The sequence below is a fragment of the Anser brachyrhynchus genome, assembly GCF_964034855.1.
Source record: "Anser brachyrhynchus genome assembly, chromosome: 14".
Taxonomy (NCBI): Eukaryota; Metazoa; Chordata; class Aves; order Anseriformes; family Anatidae; genus Anser; species Anser brachyrhynchus.
This window is the reverse complement of record NC_137709.1, coordinates 1110821-1126617: the sequence shown is the minus strand read 5'-3', so window position 1 is coordinate 1126617 and position 15797 is coordinate 1110821. Positions and strand designations below refer to the sequence as shown.

General features: G+C 45.9%; 1 long non-coding RNA gene across 4 annotated transcripts in view; it reads right to left on the bottom strand.

Moving 5' to 3' along the window:
• Nucleotides 1–15797, bottom strand: part of LOC308177695 — a 58957-nt gene that overhangs the window by 13293 nt on the left and 29867 nt on the right. For 3 of the 4 annotated variants that reach the window (XR_013939344.1, XR_013939345.1, XR_013939346.1), the window contains exons 2-4: nt 14000–14099; nt 2504–2729; nt 1500–1597 (exon numbers count right to left, since the gene is read on the bottom strand). This is a non-coding gene — a long non-coding RNA (uncharacterized lncRNA). Of the gene's footprint in view, nt 1–1499; nt 1598–1636; nt 2009–2503; nt 2730–13999; nt 14100–15797 lie in introns of those variants that run through there. The other variant, XR_013939347.1, reaches the window with a different exon arrangement.

Sequence of the window (15797 nt, the reverse complement as noted above, 5' to 3'; positions counted from 1 at the left end):
ATGGTAATTAGAGAAATGCACCAAGTGAAAATAAGCAAGGTCACTTGGCCGAGCCATACACGGTACAAACAAACAACATACAGCAAATAGTTTGACACAGTTCCAATTCCTGCAGTTGTGCTGATCCTGCTCCTAGCCACAGAACGAGCTCTTACCAGTAGTTTTAATTATTTCTTATTTATAATATTTTACAACATTTATAACAGCTATAGACTGGACCTTGGAGGAAATACTTTTCATTTGCTATCGTCATGTTTGCGATGCCTAGACATGTTTTGAGACCACAGCCATTCTCACAAATTAATTTGCTGCTCCTGCAACTGTAAAGCTTCCTCTTGGGGAATAACGAGAGTGAACTAAAGAAAGAAGATCTGATTGATTACAGCTGCATTTTTATTACACTGCTTGGAGAACTAAATATACAGCTCCAGCAAAATGAAGGTGCACAAAGCCCCAAACTGCCAGATAAAATCTCACAAAGGGGCCTTTATGTTATTTTCACATTATGCTCATGTTTGGCATACCTGTTTTCTGTTAAAAACGTATTTTTTTTTATTCCCATCTGATCCAACACACACCACATCTGGCAACAACCTGCTTGACCATGCCTGGTCATTCTCAGAGCAATTTTTCCCAGAAGCAGGAACGCTTTTTTCACAGCTACCAAATGAAGCCGGCAAGTTTCTGTGGTCATGGAAGCAGCTTGCCTACGGATTGGGGATCTTGTAATATTGCACCAAAGTGTATCTCTGCCTGAACAGCGGAGAAATTGAGTTCTTTCAGATTCCCTTTGTGAGAGCCTGAATTTTCCTTGACTAAGCTGAACAAAATTATTCAACGAACATTTTAAAATTTCATAGCCAGCCAAGAAGTGAATCTTCGGTCTGCTATTTGACGTCGAGGTACGTAACTAAGTTATCCAGCCAGGAAACACAAGGACTGCTGCGTGGCCTGGGTAATGCACACCCAGGCTGGGGATTTTGGGAGGCTGTTTCCGCACGACGTGGGCTGCAGCTAACCCAGCACACCCAGGCAGGTGCGAGGGGCGGCCCGTCAGCAGCTGTGATGCAGAAGCAGTTTCTATTCTCATTCCTAAAGCTTTCAGCACATACAGTAGGACTAGTATCAGTCCTACTCAGCGTGTTGGATTTCCCTTGATTTTCACTTGTCTATTATCCTGAGGAGCAAAAGTCCTGAGGAAAAAAACTGCTGTGAATTCAGTCCTCCCGGGACTCCTCTCTGGTCCTTGCTGGCTCCTCCTAGGGGAGGATGCCTCGGTTTCTAGCTGGGAAGCCTGTCTCAGCCGCGTAGGGCCTGCCATCCTCTCCTGGGAAAGCCATCAGACAAAGCCCTCTGCTCTTCCTTCGTCATCCTTCAGGGACCCCCTGGAGAAGCCCTGCTGACAGCAGCCCACTGCCCGCCCCCCAGCCCAGCCTCAAAGCCTCGGGGCAGCTGGAGCCCTCACATTTAGGGATGTACAGTACGGGAACGGCACTCACATGCTGAGGGCACACAGCCAAGGGCATTTAGGACATGAAAAAAGTGGACCTTGATCTGCTGGAAGAAATGAGTGGTGCAGATGGCTTTTCCAGATTTCCTGCCAGGGGGGAAAAAAAAAGGAGATAAAATTTTAATATAGCAGTATCCATAACTTTTATTGCTATGTCGAAATCAAAAGCACTTTAATGATAACACATACAGATAAAGGGTTTCTAGTGTAGACACTGCTTAAGGAACATAAGAGCTTAGAAAATTTTTTCAGCGAAGACTGACTCAATCGTGTTTTGCAGGTGAATCTCAGATTATAAAATGAAAATGTAAGCCTTATAATAAAACCTCTCTACACATGGCAGTTATTACATTTCAGGTTTTCCTTGTCATTTAGTGCCAAGAAGGACAAGAAATCTTGTTGCTCGTCTCTGAAAATCCAAAGTCCCCAAATTCATTATTGGAGTCAACAATTCTCCTTTGAGCGCTGTACACCATTGTTCATTTCTCCAGTCCCCACCTGGAGTTAGTTAAAGAAAGTCAAACTTTTTAGGAAATACCTCTTTAAATCAAAGAAACTGTTAAAGATGGTATTTAATTTTATTGCAAGCAGTCTCCTCTATTTGCTAAATTGAAAAGTATTTTCACCTGATACTTTGGAAATGAAATCATGACCTTTAATAACTCCATTTAGTCTAAATGAATAAATACAGCTAGAAATGAATTGAAAGAGTCTTTCCAAGTGCTAACCAGAGTATATCCCATATATCTTGTAGTCATTAATAGCTGATGAATTCAGCTAATAATGTCAGAGGACATCGTCAAGGTTGATGGACCCCAAACTTGCCCTTGTTTTGACAGTACTTCTATAGTAGAGGGCTCTCACAGGGAAAGCAATTACCCAAAAGAGATTGGTTAATAGTGGACTTCTTCAAGGCAATTTGGATGCATGGGCAATGGTAGATGGATATAATGGGATTTTTTTTTTCTTTTAAGAGCACAAATTATGACTCACCCTAATTTTCAGTTCTGGTTATTTGCCAGTATTCAGTGTCAACCAGTATTAGTACAGGCCTTTATGACTCCCCACAGGGCCATGAACAATAGAATGAAGAAAACTCCTCCAAAGTTTTGTCATAAGTTGATGTTTGGTCTTCACTTCTTTAATCTTCTATTACCTAGGTCTTTCTGGACTCCTTTCCAAGGACCGTGGACAAGTTTCCCTTCCCACAAATACAATCCTAAATAAAAAGGAAGTTCACAAAATTAAAAAAACATTGCATATTGATAGTGTCTTTTTTTTTTTTTTTTTAAACTTATAGCAGAGTAATTCTGCTTATCTTTCTGAAAGACCTAGGGATTCCTGAAAGAAGTGCGTTTTACAAGTGGTTTTACAAATGAACAATGCATATTTGTGTGAAAGCAGCAGGCACAAAGGAACAGGTATTGCTGCAGAGGGAGAGTAAAGCAGGAAAGAAGACAGATTTAGCCAGAGCCAAGCACAAACATGTTGTGAGTTTGCAGGACAAGTTACTGCCGCGGTGCGATGATTTCTGCCACCTTCTGCAGCGCTGCAGCTGCAAGCGGGCACCAGCATTCATCAGTACAGCCAGACATCCAGCATCAATGCTGATTTTCCACTGATCGCATTGTTTCATTTGCAAAGCCACCGCAGCTACACGGGCTTGGCACTCGGATCTCCCGATGGCGCCAGGCACGGCGAGAAGCAGCAGAGGCAGGAGCCGTGTGAGCAGCCACGCACACGTGTGTGCACAGCGGGGCAGAGCAGGAGGCGGCTGCAAGACACCTGCACCGGTCGGGACGATCGCCTTCGGCTTGCCCTCGGTGTTCACTACATTAATTATTGTCTGAGACAGCCTCAGTGTATTCACAGGGATTAAAGTGTTATCCCTGTAATTTACTGTTGGCGTACGCGTGCGGTGTGGCTGAAGTTCACGACGGCACTGGCAGTCTTTTTTTTTCATGCATGGTTTGAAGCCATTTATATTGCCCATGTCTTTCTCCCTTGGACCAGTGTTTTAATGCATCGTCACCGGGGTTATTTCTTTAAATGTTTAATACTATGCAAAAATAAATAAATGGCAGGCACTAGGGAAATCATTAATCAAGCATAATGAAGACCATGCAACTACACAGGTGGAGCTCAGATGACAACCTTCAGAGGACATGCTGACATCTTGGATAAGATGAAATGCAAAATCTGGATGTTAGTAACAACTCACCTGAGTCTATAGCTCAAACCCTGTCTGCTAATCTGTCTTTCTATATTTAGCAGAGTGACCTGACTTCAACCAAATATTCACATCCCATTAAATCTAGTAGGATTTAAGTATGTCCCTAAGTGCTTCACTGACTGCAGGCAGCTTATTCACATTTCTGAATGCAACTAGATACAAATTACATTATTAAATCAGGGGCTGTGATTGGAACATGGATTTTAAAAATAATTTGTATTAATCTAGAGAACCTTTACATCGAGAAAAAAATATATTTGCTTTGTAGCATTTTTAATATAAAGCCACTCCACAGGACTTTTCAGGGAAGTAAGAACTGGGGCTATAACTCACTTAGAATTGGTATGGAAAAACAAAATATATTGGACATGCGTATATGTTTTCTGTTTTATTCTCTACAAAATGTCTCACTTTGCTTGGAACAATCTCCACATTCGTCTTCCCAATGAGACAAAAAAAAAACCGCTGTAAGGCAGGAGGAAAAAATGTACTTGTAGGCTTACTGAAGAAGACCTGGGATGGGAATAAGCAACTGGAGGGAAAGGCATGTCTGAGCAGAGGGGGCCCTGCCGTGTCGGGACTGGGGCACCGGTCGTGCACAGAAGGTCAGCACGCCCTGGTCCCCGCCGTGCCCTGCTCCTCCGAGTCCCCGGGGTGGGATGGAGTGAGGAGAAAGGGCCCCGCCACCCCGCCGTGCTGCTGCCAGCACCGTGTGGAGCTGCCTCCGGCTGGCTGAGGCCTTCCAGAGGACCACAGGCGGCCAGCGGCAGGGCCTGCTGCCTCCTCGCTGCTGGCAGTGCCGGGAAGGGAAGCGCACACAAGGGAAATATTGCAGTACCTCGCTTTCGCTTCAGTCACAAACGTCTATTATTTTGCTCCGATGTGGTGAGAAGAAATAAGTCTCTAAGAAGAGTGTAATTTCTCTCCTGTCTCTCTCCTATTTGCAGGTGCAAAACCGAGGTGTAACGGCTACAGCGCGGCCGCCAGGCGGGGGGCTCGCGGGGGCCGTGCCCTGCCCCGTGCTGCAGCCTCCCCAGTGCCCTGGTACTAACGCCACGCCGGGCCTCCCCTGCACGCATCGGTACCCCAACGGGAACCAACGACAAACATGCTGTGGGCATGATTTCCAGCAGCAAACGGCACTTTGCTGATGAGGGCAAACCCCTGCAGGCCCACTTGGGCGCAGGTTGCTGCAGGCCAGGCAGCCCCCTCTGAACTGCCGCTCCCACCTCCCCTCTGGGCGCTCGTCCTGCACCTGTTGGAGCAAACACCACACCGGGGAAATCACCAGCACCTCCGGGGGATTACCCGTGGCTCCTTCCGGAGACGATAATTCCTGCTTGCCTTCGCATCAAAGTCAACAAAGGCGAACGAGCACAAGCATTCACGGTCATCCTGCCGCATAGCAGCCAGAATTCAAAAACTTAAAGGGATAACTCGGTGTATTCAAATCCCATAGCCAAAAAGGGCATGTCCTGGCTCCGAGCCCTCCTTCCTTTGGGCGGTGAAACCTCACTCCTGTCCCCATCACACAGCCCCTGCCGGAGCGAGCAGCGGATCACGCAGAGACCTTTCTCTGGGCTGGTTTCTGTTGCTCGGCCTGCTGCCTGCCCCCATCTCTTCTGTCACCAGCAGCCAGCAATGCTCTGCCCTGCTGCCACAGGCTCGTCACCCCCCTTCTGCCTTTGCCTGGTCCACCTCCTGTCTTTTTCCGCCTCCCCCTCAATCCAGGAGCTTCAGTCTTTCCCATTTTCTCTCCTTCTGAAGACAAAGCAAACTTGGTTGCTCTAATGTTAACAAAACATCTCAAAACCCCACAAAGAGCATCATCGCCACAAGAGTGCTATTAACAGAGATTTAAATTCTGTGGCACCTGCTGAACTGTGAGCGTGCTACAAAGTGAACTTTTATAAATCAGTAGCCATTAAATACAATTCTTTGAACAGGTAACAGTTAAAAATCATTATATAACATGCACTCTCATCATTTAAATCAGAGAGGCCAGATTCCCATCCTGGTGGAACTAGTATCCCTTATTATAGCGGGGGAATTACTTTAGACTTACATGAATGCAACTGAGATTAAAACCTGGCCTCTGGTTTTCAAGCCTTAATGAAGTTCGATTGTACAGAGTACTTGAAAGATTTTTTTGGTCTGTAGTGTGTACAATCAGGAACATTGGTCATTTAAAAGATAAAAAAGCTAAACACAAAAACTGAACATATGTAGATGCTTAGGCCAGTGGGAATAAAATTCACCAATTAAAATACTAATAAATGCAGAATATCCCCTTCCTTAATTAATTGGTTAAACAAACAGTGAGACTAGGTGAAATACTTCTATGATTATTTAACACAGAGAAAAATCAAGAAGGTTGACTGAATAACAATTCCTTAATTAACACACAATGAAGAACATTTGAGTTTTAATTAATCCTTATTGGCACTGCAGTAACTTCCACAGAGAATCTATTCCGACTCATTTCATAGGCAGGCGTTTCAAGTTTAGGTAATTTTAACATTTGGTGTCCAATATAAATCTACTTATTAAAACTGATAAAAATACATGGGATTAAAATCAGATACTAAGGGCAAGTACACTTGGGGAGTTATTTCTCTACACTGAGCGTTGCCGCTGTTGACAGAACATGGCACGCTTTACTTCCTTGCCCTGCTGTCGTGCTGCGAAGTCTCACCCGCCTACCTTTAAATCCTCAAGCAGGATCTGATTTTCTATCACAACTATTTGGGGGGTTAAATCCTTTCTTGTGAGTGGCCAGGAGCAGACAAACCCAACGAGGCTGAGCGGGAGGTGCCCAGGCAGCCCCGTGGGGGTGAGGTCGGCCACCCACGCTCTGGGAGTGCTGCAAGCAGGAGGAGAGGGGCGCATGCTGCATCCACACCTGGGCCCGTGGCTTTTGTCCTAGAAGGGAGCTCAGTGCTGGCAACCTCTCTGCTCCTGCAAACAATACCAGGACTGCAGCTGCAGCGGCCGCCTCCTCCAGATGGCTGCCACTTGGAGCAGCTCCTGCAAGGAAGTCGTATAAAACTTAATACACATAACTAATAGGTTTCCGCAGGAGTTTATTTAAAAGTCACATAAATTTAATAGAGTTCACTATTTTATCAAAGACATATAATTTTCTATTGCATTCCTCCGAATTTCCCAGAACACCTACGGCTTTGTGGCTGTCATCTGCCAACCTTTTTGACTCGCGAGCTGCTCTGCAGGGGACCACAAAGGGTAGCTAAAGATAGCAAACTATTTCCAGCAGTCCTAAATTCACAAACGGGGCCATGCCTTCACTAGAAAAAAAACATAATGACTGATCTAAAAACAGGGTTTTCCACTGAACTCTGTAAGACCTGTTCCATTTGCTTGTCATCTAAAATCTATCAAATGTCCCATCACTAGGGAGCAAACCTCCTATCAAATAAGCAAAAAATGAATACTTTTATTTCCATTTTTTGTTGATGTGGGCACGGGTAGTGCGATGGAACAACTATTTAGACATGCTTAATGACAACACTCAGTTTTACAGACAGGACTGGAAAACAAATATTTTAAAAGACCTCTCTAATAAGATGAAATAATTCAATAAACAAATGCTTTTTAATGAAAAATACCCGCATCTTTTTTGACAGTTGTATGTTACAAAGATAACAAACCAGTGCTCTGATCTAGAGACAGGCTCATGGGGTGCTGGACAAGGCTGTGAGTGCCTGGAGATTTCTTTATTCTCCTTAAGACATAGCAAGGTGTTTTCTCCCTCCTGACATGTTGAGAATTTTTCTGTTTTTCTTGGCTCTGATCTTATGTTATTACCATATATTCACTTAGGGCTAAGCCATGCCCAAACAATTCATTAATGTGCTAACTTCGTAATAATGTGCCATGCTAAATTCATAAACAAAAGTCGGATGGTCAACAGAAGAGGAGAGAAAGGCTTCAGAAAAAATGCAGAGGACGGATTTTCCTCAAACTGAAACATGCTTGGAAGAGAGCCCATTCAGCAATGGTGAGATCAGAAATGAAAATCTCTGATTTATTTAGGTCTACATGATGCATCCCACTTACCCTATTTCAAAACCTTTATGGAGAGAAGCAGTGGAGTTTATCCAGGGGTCTGGCCCCATCTCCGTGAGCAGAACCATTCCCCGAGCTGGCGGGCAGCCCAGCTGCACGCCCTGCCTCTGCACAGCATTTGCAGAGGGGAGCAGAGCCGCCTGTGCTGACATCTGTGCGTGGTTATGATATTCCTGAGAGTTTAGTGAAGTCGGGTCATTCACAGGAGCTCGGCACGAGGTGGAAGGGGAAGACTAAACTCTCGCAGCCATTTTTCCAGGGGCAAGGCAAAATCTAGCAGGCAGCTTCAGCCTGACCTCTTGGTTCACATCTACAGTTACATGGGAGCAAAGTCAGGGGAAGTGCGAGGATGCAGCAAGATAGGTCTTCTCCAGCTCACTCCAAAGTCCCTGAGACTTGCCAAGCTGCACTTCTCAAACAAAGCTGTTAGTGCCCTCTCTACATGCAGGCAATATCACCGTTTATAGCAAGCCCGTAGCAATGTGCTTGTCTTTGCAGCCATCTGGAAAGACACCTTGTGCCCACGGCAAGGGATGTGTGAGCAGAGCACAAGCACAAAGCAGATAAACGAAGCAGCAGCAGTCAACAAGGAGCCAGCGATGAAGTCCCTGGGCAAAACCTTCTCTCTTGATTCAGGGCCCTCTCCCCTCACTGTTGGGATAAATGGTTTCAGTTCCAGGGAAATTAATCACTGCGTCCATTCTGGTCAGGAGAATCATCCCCTGCAACCCCTTTCAGACCAAGCCCAACATTCAGCCTTGCAGAACTGCTTGCAGCTGTGGTTGGCAATGGCAAGAGGTGGCCTTAAAGCCGAATCGAACCAAGAACCAGGTCAAACTGCCCAGTGGGTTTCGCATTGCCTCTGAAAAATTGGCCGTGAAAGTTCAGTCTTCCCTTGGCAGCCTCACAGAGAGCCTGAGGCCAGGCACGTTAAGCAGAAGCAGTGGAACCAGGTGGATTTCGGTCCACTTGTTCCACACAAGGCCTCGTATTTGCACAGCTGTGCATCTCTGTAGAATGTGAGCGCTTTCTGAGGGGCTCAGCACTTTCACCTCACCCTTTTTTTCAGGAAACCCAATGCCCAAATGGGAAAGCTGAAAATATATCCACAGTGGGGAACGGAAATGTATGAATCAAATCACCCTTCAGAAAAAAAGGGGCTTTTGTACAAGAAATCCCACAGCAGATTTTTCTTTCTTTTTTCCAGGGGCTTGTTTGCATTACAAATGAAAAAGCCTGTCTCATAATCAAATGTGAACCAGAAGAACATGGCATCCTAGAAGGCGTGCTTGTCTAGACAGCCCATCAGCAGCCTAACCATATAACGGGCCCAAAAGCAGCTGCAAAGCTGTCAAAACAGATCCTTGTGTAGCCTGTCACTGAGCCATACCCAAAGCGAAGCCTCTGCACTCGGTGATTATTGTACAAGGATGGGGAACAGAAGTAATACAATGAATGAGAAAACTGCGCTCTGCCACAGCCTGTTTGGACAGTTTCTTCAAAAATGTAATCACAGCATTGACTGAGCTCATGAATTTCAAATGCCTGTCGATTATGGTTGGCAGCAGGACCACAGAAGCCTTCCCAAAAAAGCTTGAACTTAGTTATTATGCTTTATTAAGAGCCCTCCAATACTAAAGTGAGAGCTGTGTGAAAGTGTTTGCAAGCAGCAAAACGCTTGACATTCATCCTTGACTATAATTTCATAAAGAGCAAGCATGAGGATATTTACTGGCTTTTCTGGGAACATAAATGTTTTAGGACGGAAGGCTTGAAAAGCTGCTGCGTGCTAAAAGCATGCTGTGCATCTATCCCTGCGCAAACACAATTTGGGTCTCTCTAGTTTGCATACACACCTGCAGTGGGGAATGCTGGACCTGCTCCCTGCTCTGTGCGCTAGCTAATGACACGAGAAGGATGAGTTTTAAAAGCATATGCAACTTAAATGATTCTTTAAGAGTGCTCTCACAGCCATGCTAGTCACCATCCAGCTTTTCTTGCTTATACATATGCAAAATATACACGGAGTGATTTATTCCACACCCTTCCCTACTTCTCATCCTACCAAGTTCTGTGAAGGTTTTTGCTGAGCGAAAGCAGGAGCCTTTGCTGGATTACTGGGTCTGTAATACCCTCCTCAATGCAATTTTTTCAGTTTGGCCTGGACAAAACGTACATCTTGTTGAGGTGGGAGCATTTTTTTCGCTCCCTTGCTGCCTTAATTCTGCTGAATGGCTTCATTTCAGTGCTTTGTATCTCCTATCTGCCATTTCTGACTCCAACAGCAGACCATTTGCCTGCAGAGGCTTTCTGCCCTCACCTGTCCGGCTGTCACCATCCCACAGATTCTCCTGGTTCATCTCTGACCTTCTGACTGTGGAGCCACCTCCTGCCATCCAACCCCTCCCAAAGCTTTCATTTCCACCACCGCTTTTGGAAAGCCTGTCCATGCTGGTCGCCTGCTCCTCTCCAGCAGCGATCCCAAGCCCCAGGCCACAGCCTGCTTCGAAATACAGGCTTAAGTTGTGACTGTCAGCCTTTGGTAGGCCAAACCCAGCCCCACGCCTCATTCTTCACTCATTCTGCACAATGATCTCTTGATTGCAACTTTCTTTCAGTATGAAGCTCTCTGTAAGAGCTTAATTTGGGCAGAGCTGCTCTAACAGTTGAAAACACAACTCGGAGAACATTTAGCAATACCTGTGTTACCGTCTTGTCTAAATCAGGCTCTTGTAAAATGCATTTGTGCATCCCATAAATGTGCAATAGGGGAAGTACGAGGTCTGGAACGCACAGGCTGGGGGCCCTGAAAAGGGGGAGAAAGAAAATCACAAAACTTCCTCTAAGATAACCTTCTCAAATATTAGCAGGCAAGGTGGCTCTCAGCAAAGAGATCCCAGTGAATCTGTCATACGCCTGCAGGGGTTTTGGAGCCCTGACTGCAGACTAAACGACTTTCAGTTCCCTACAAGCACAGAATAAAAGCGAACAGCGAGGACTGACGGGTACGCATGTGGACTGGAAAGCAGCCTGCCACGAGCCGCCCCAGCCGTTGCTCTCCGTGCAGCCCCTCACCGTTCCCCTCCGGTCTGCCCTGAAGGAACCTGGGGGGACGGGTGGCTCTCAGGCCCGTGGACAACCACCAGGAGCTGCCCACGAACGGCGGCTGCCTGGCAGAAGGCTTTTGTGCGGGTTGGTCACCCAGCCACTGGAAAGGCATTTCCACATCAGCAGCACCTGGAGGTTGGTAGGCTGCGACACGGAGCAACCCTTTTCAGCAACCACACCCTCCTGAGGAGAAATAACGCTTCGGTGCTCCCTGCCCAGGATTTCTGTGATGTCACGTCACAGCTACAAAGATTTTCCGGAGGTAGTCGGGTCTGAGTGATTTATTGTTGGGTGAAGTTAGGAGCGCTTCCAGTGCGCAGAGAAGTCTCCCGTTTGCAGGGAGATGGATGACTGTCTGCAGAGAAAGCAAGAAAGTCAGACGCTGGGAGTTTGGAGCTGCGAGAGAAGATTAAATTCCCTTTGTACTTGGTCAAGTTCACGAGGAGGAAGGAATGCTCCAGAAGTTTCAGAAATATTAGAAGAACCTGGGCTCGGGCTCAGTGGGACCTGTCATTGCTTGCCAAGGAGGTCACATAGGTCAGAAGAGATTTATCTCAATCTATAAACTTTCATAATAACATGAAACAGCTTGTGAGGAGGATTCCTGCTTTATTTAAGTGTGTCCTCCAGCTGCTCCTTAGCAGCAGAGCTGCATTCCTGTGAATCCCGCTTGTAAATGATGCAGCTCTTTGCGTGACCAGAAATTGTAAAGAGATCCATGTAAGGGCGGACAGGCACAAAATCAGCAACATGTTTTATACCCTGGTTTAAAGGAGAAAAGATCCTGTGCCTGGAACATCTCTGTTCGTCCATCCAAAGCTCTGGTTTCAGCAGAGGACGCGGTGATGGAGCTCAGGCCTGGGCACAGCCCAGGAGTTTTAACCATGTGCAGCCCCACTAAGCATTTCCTCCTTGCAAAACGGACGGCACTTTTTAACACTGCTGTTTCCAGACCCGCTCCACACAGTGCTGCATTCTGCGTAACAAGGGAGTCTCCACGTTCATTCCATCCGTGAGACCTGGTGCTGAGGTGCCCAGCCCTAACGCACCAGCAGCGCCGGGCCCAAGGGCAGCGTGCTGCGGGGCGCGCAGGCAGCAGGGCAATCCCTGCAGCCCGCCTGGTCCGCTCCAGCTGGGGCGCCCGCACGGGCGGCGCTGGCAGGGTGGCAGCTTGGCTACAGGATGACCAGCTATTCCCAGAAGCACAGAAAGGGATCTGGTGCTCCAACAAAAAAACTCCATCTTAAAGAAATACCTATTGCTTTACACAAAGGTATATAAGTGTCTCAGTGGGACTTCTGTAGGATTCCATACATGGAAGTATTTATGACAGCTGCATAAATTATAGAAATAACTGAAGATATTGCCATACTAAATCTGAGAAATTAGATATTTGACCTAGGTTTGAATCCCAGCCATCTATTTAATTACTACAGACAACGTATTTATCTCTTCAGCCTCCCCAACATCTGTGGCAGTGAGCTGTACAGTTTGTGTGTGGATAAAACGGGACTTTTTGTAGACTATCAAGCTGTTAGGCGGCAGATTAAATTATCAACCTCTAGCTTTGGCAATATATCAGAAACATGAACATTTGTTTCCTATCTGTTTTCTCCTTATTGTTCACAATGCCAAGCTAGGGGCATGGCACCCTCACAACTATCCAAGTGCATACAGACATAAACCCTCCCTTGCGAGGCACAAAGATAGAACATTTAGAACAGGAATATATGTAAAGAGATGTTGCCACATCCTTTAGTTATGTTTAGTATTTCTGCACAGTCAAGCAACCCTGAGGAAAGAAATAGCAACTGACTTCTGGCAACCATCACTACTGCAGCCCCCATTTACAACATATCATTCGATCTCAAACCTCATTTTCTTAAACTTCTTGTTCTTATTCTGCTGCTACATATCTATCTCTCTACTATCTCTCTCATCAATATGTGGGGCATTTTTCTGCGGTTTACAAACCAGAAATTACTCAGTTTTCTCAGCTTCCCTTACCAGCATCTTGCCCCTTAACACAGCAGTAACAGCATCCTACTCACAGTAAGTAGCTGCTGCAAATATCCACAGAAACAAAATCCAGGAGCAAAGCCCTTTCGGTAAATGGAACTGAATGATTCATGCCTCTTAACACTAAAAAAAATTAAAGAGGAAAATAAATTAAACACCTACTCAGAAATTAGAAGGCCCTAGCAACAACAAAGCATGCAACACGTGTTTTGGTTTTAAACCCACGCTGAGCTCCGGACCCCTCAGCAAGGCGGGCAGCCGCGCAGGCCCGAGGCCGCATCCAGCCCCAGAGGAGGGGCACGGGAAGCCCAGCACCGATGGAAGCGGGACCGGGCACCGGCTGGCTCCTGGGGCCACGACGGCACCTGCCCCTCCGGGCAGTTTGCAGCGCGTGCCTTAAATCCTGCTCCTCCCCGAGCTGAGTTCAAAGGGCCTGAATTTTACAGCCAGCAGGGACTCCGACATTTTACGGAAGTCCAAAGAAAGTCGATGAAATTCCTGGCCGCACTGAAGCGTTTACATTCCTCTCCACCTGGGACATGTTGGGTAGGGGAGGCAGAGCGAGAAGGGCTTGAGAAGGCTCACCTCTTGCTCTAAACCCCTCCAACTATTCATCCAAAAGATTGCATCAATACTTCCTACAGTGATGAGCATAAGGAGAGCCATTGCAGGCCAAGCCAATGGTCCTCTGTCCCCACAGCACCCGGGACCTTTTGCAGAGGACCAGGGAAATGTGGCAGGACCTGGGCAGACCTGTCCGTGTCCCCAGTACATGGTCAAGGCTGCAGGGACGCAGGGACTCAGAGACAGTGAAGACCTTGGCTTTGAATAGCTCTTGGCTTTTCCTTCCACCAAGTTACCCAGATCTCTCTTGAAGCCATATCAGCCTTTGGCCTCCACAATTCCCTCTGGAAGAAGTCCTACAGTGATAGCACATCCTCCAGAACCATTCCCTTTGGTTTGTCTGAATCTGAACACTGCCAGCTGTCTTCAATAGCTTCCAGTTCTGCAGCTGGAAACAACACAAAATTGTTGTTTCCTACCTGTCCTCTCCGTGACATCCAGGATTTTATAGATCCTTCTTGCATTCCCCGGCAGTCATTGCTGTTCAAGGCTGAAAAGCCTTTATCCATTCAGGTGTCCCTAAAATATATAAATAAATAAATGAATAAATAAATAAAGAAATCTATACCCTTCATCCTCCATAACCTTCTCTATACCTTTTGTACTTTCAGAGTTTCTTACTACAGGACTATTCAAGATGCATCAAAGGCAGAGCCATGTTTTCTATGTTCTTCTCCTTTCTTGATTCTCCTGCTCCTTGCACGTTGTGTGAGCACCTCTCAGCACTGAGCTGACGTTTTTATAACACCACCTACTGTAGCCACGATATCTGGTTCCCCAATGGAACCAGTCGTGTGAGTCCAGCTGGATTTCTTTCCCTCTTCACATTGACTTTCCCTCTGCTCAGATGACAGCAGTGTTGCCAGGGTTAAGGCGTGCTGCTGCCCCGCTGCAGCACTTACCTCACAGCAGTAAAATGCACACTCTGCAGATTTGTACCTCTTCTCCCAATGTCATTTCATTAGTTAGACCTTACGTCACCGCAGTTAAAATAGTTCTGTGACCGGGCAAATGCATTGCTTTGAAAATAATTATATAAATTACATAAATTTCATGCTTTATTACATTTCTTCCGCCACCAGTGCCTTGAACTCCACAGCAAGATGTACCTCTTAAACTTCACTGCCCTGCTTTGGCAAGGCTCGAAGTCAGATATCGACCCCCTTCCTCCCGTGCTGGGTCGCTTTATGTCCCCTGGGGCCAGCATCACCTCCGGGCCGGGCCGAGCTGAGCCAGGCAGAGCCATTCTGTGCCGGGCCGCCCGCAAAAAGAGCGGACGAAACAGGATGCCTTCGAGTAGGTTAACAGAGATGATTCACCAAGGAGTAACTGAAAAGCCCGGGAGCGTCTCTTTGCTAGATGTTTTATTCCAGCAGAGACTTTAATCAAGCTTCCAAGGAACTCCTCCCAAGGCTTCACAAGGTGCTAAAAAGATTTGCATAGGCAAAAACCACCATGATGAAAATAAATGGGTTTTAAAATATCAATAATGTAAATAACTATTTTCATTCTTAGCTTTTTCTAAACTTTTTTTTTTTTCTTTAAAGACAAACTTATGTTCGTAAGACTCCTGTGCTAATAGTGTGTTTGGAAAATCAATGTAAGAGGTGAATAATGAAAAGACAGCAATTTGAGTATGTAACCTAATAGCAAAAAGCGGGCCATTTATGTCAATATCAATTTCAGAGCAACTCTTACAGCCCAGCAAAATTCTAATTTCTGCCATTCTGCCTAAGTTTCAAATGTTTTGAATGAGCAGAACACGTTTTTAGGACTGGAGGAATTTTTACTGGTAGGTGAACTAGCCTGATCAAAACCTGATTCAAATCAGCATGAACAATTCCAAAACCATCTGCAAGCACAAAGACATTTTCTAATCAGAGGAACTCTCTTCCAACCTTTCAGTAACAGGTACACCAGACCTTTCTGAAGTCAGGACACATTCTGTCAGTTTTTCAGAGAATACACACACACCTTTTCATGTTCTTTTCATGGCTTTTTTTTTTTCCTCAGAAAAGCTTGAGTTCTCCACAGGTTTTAGATGTGAACATGCAGAATTACTTCCCAAGAATTGAATCATTAGCTTTTATAGATCCAGTGGCAACACTTTAAAATAATGACCAAGCCATTATTCATTCTCACGACATTTATTTTAATAACATTAATCATAATGAACTCATTTGGTATTAATGTAGGTGTCGTAAGGCCTTCTATAGA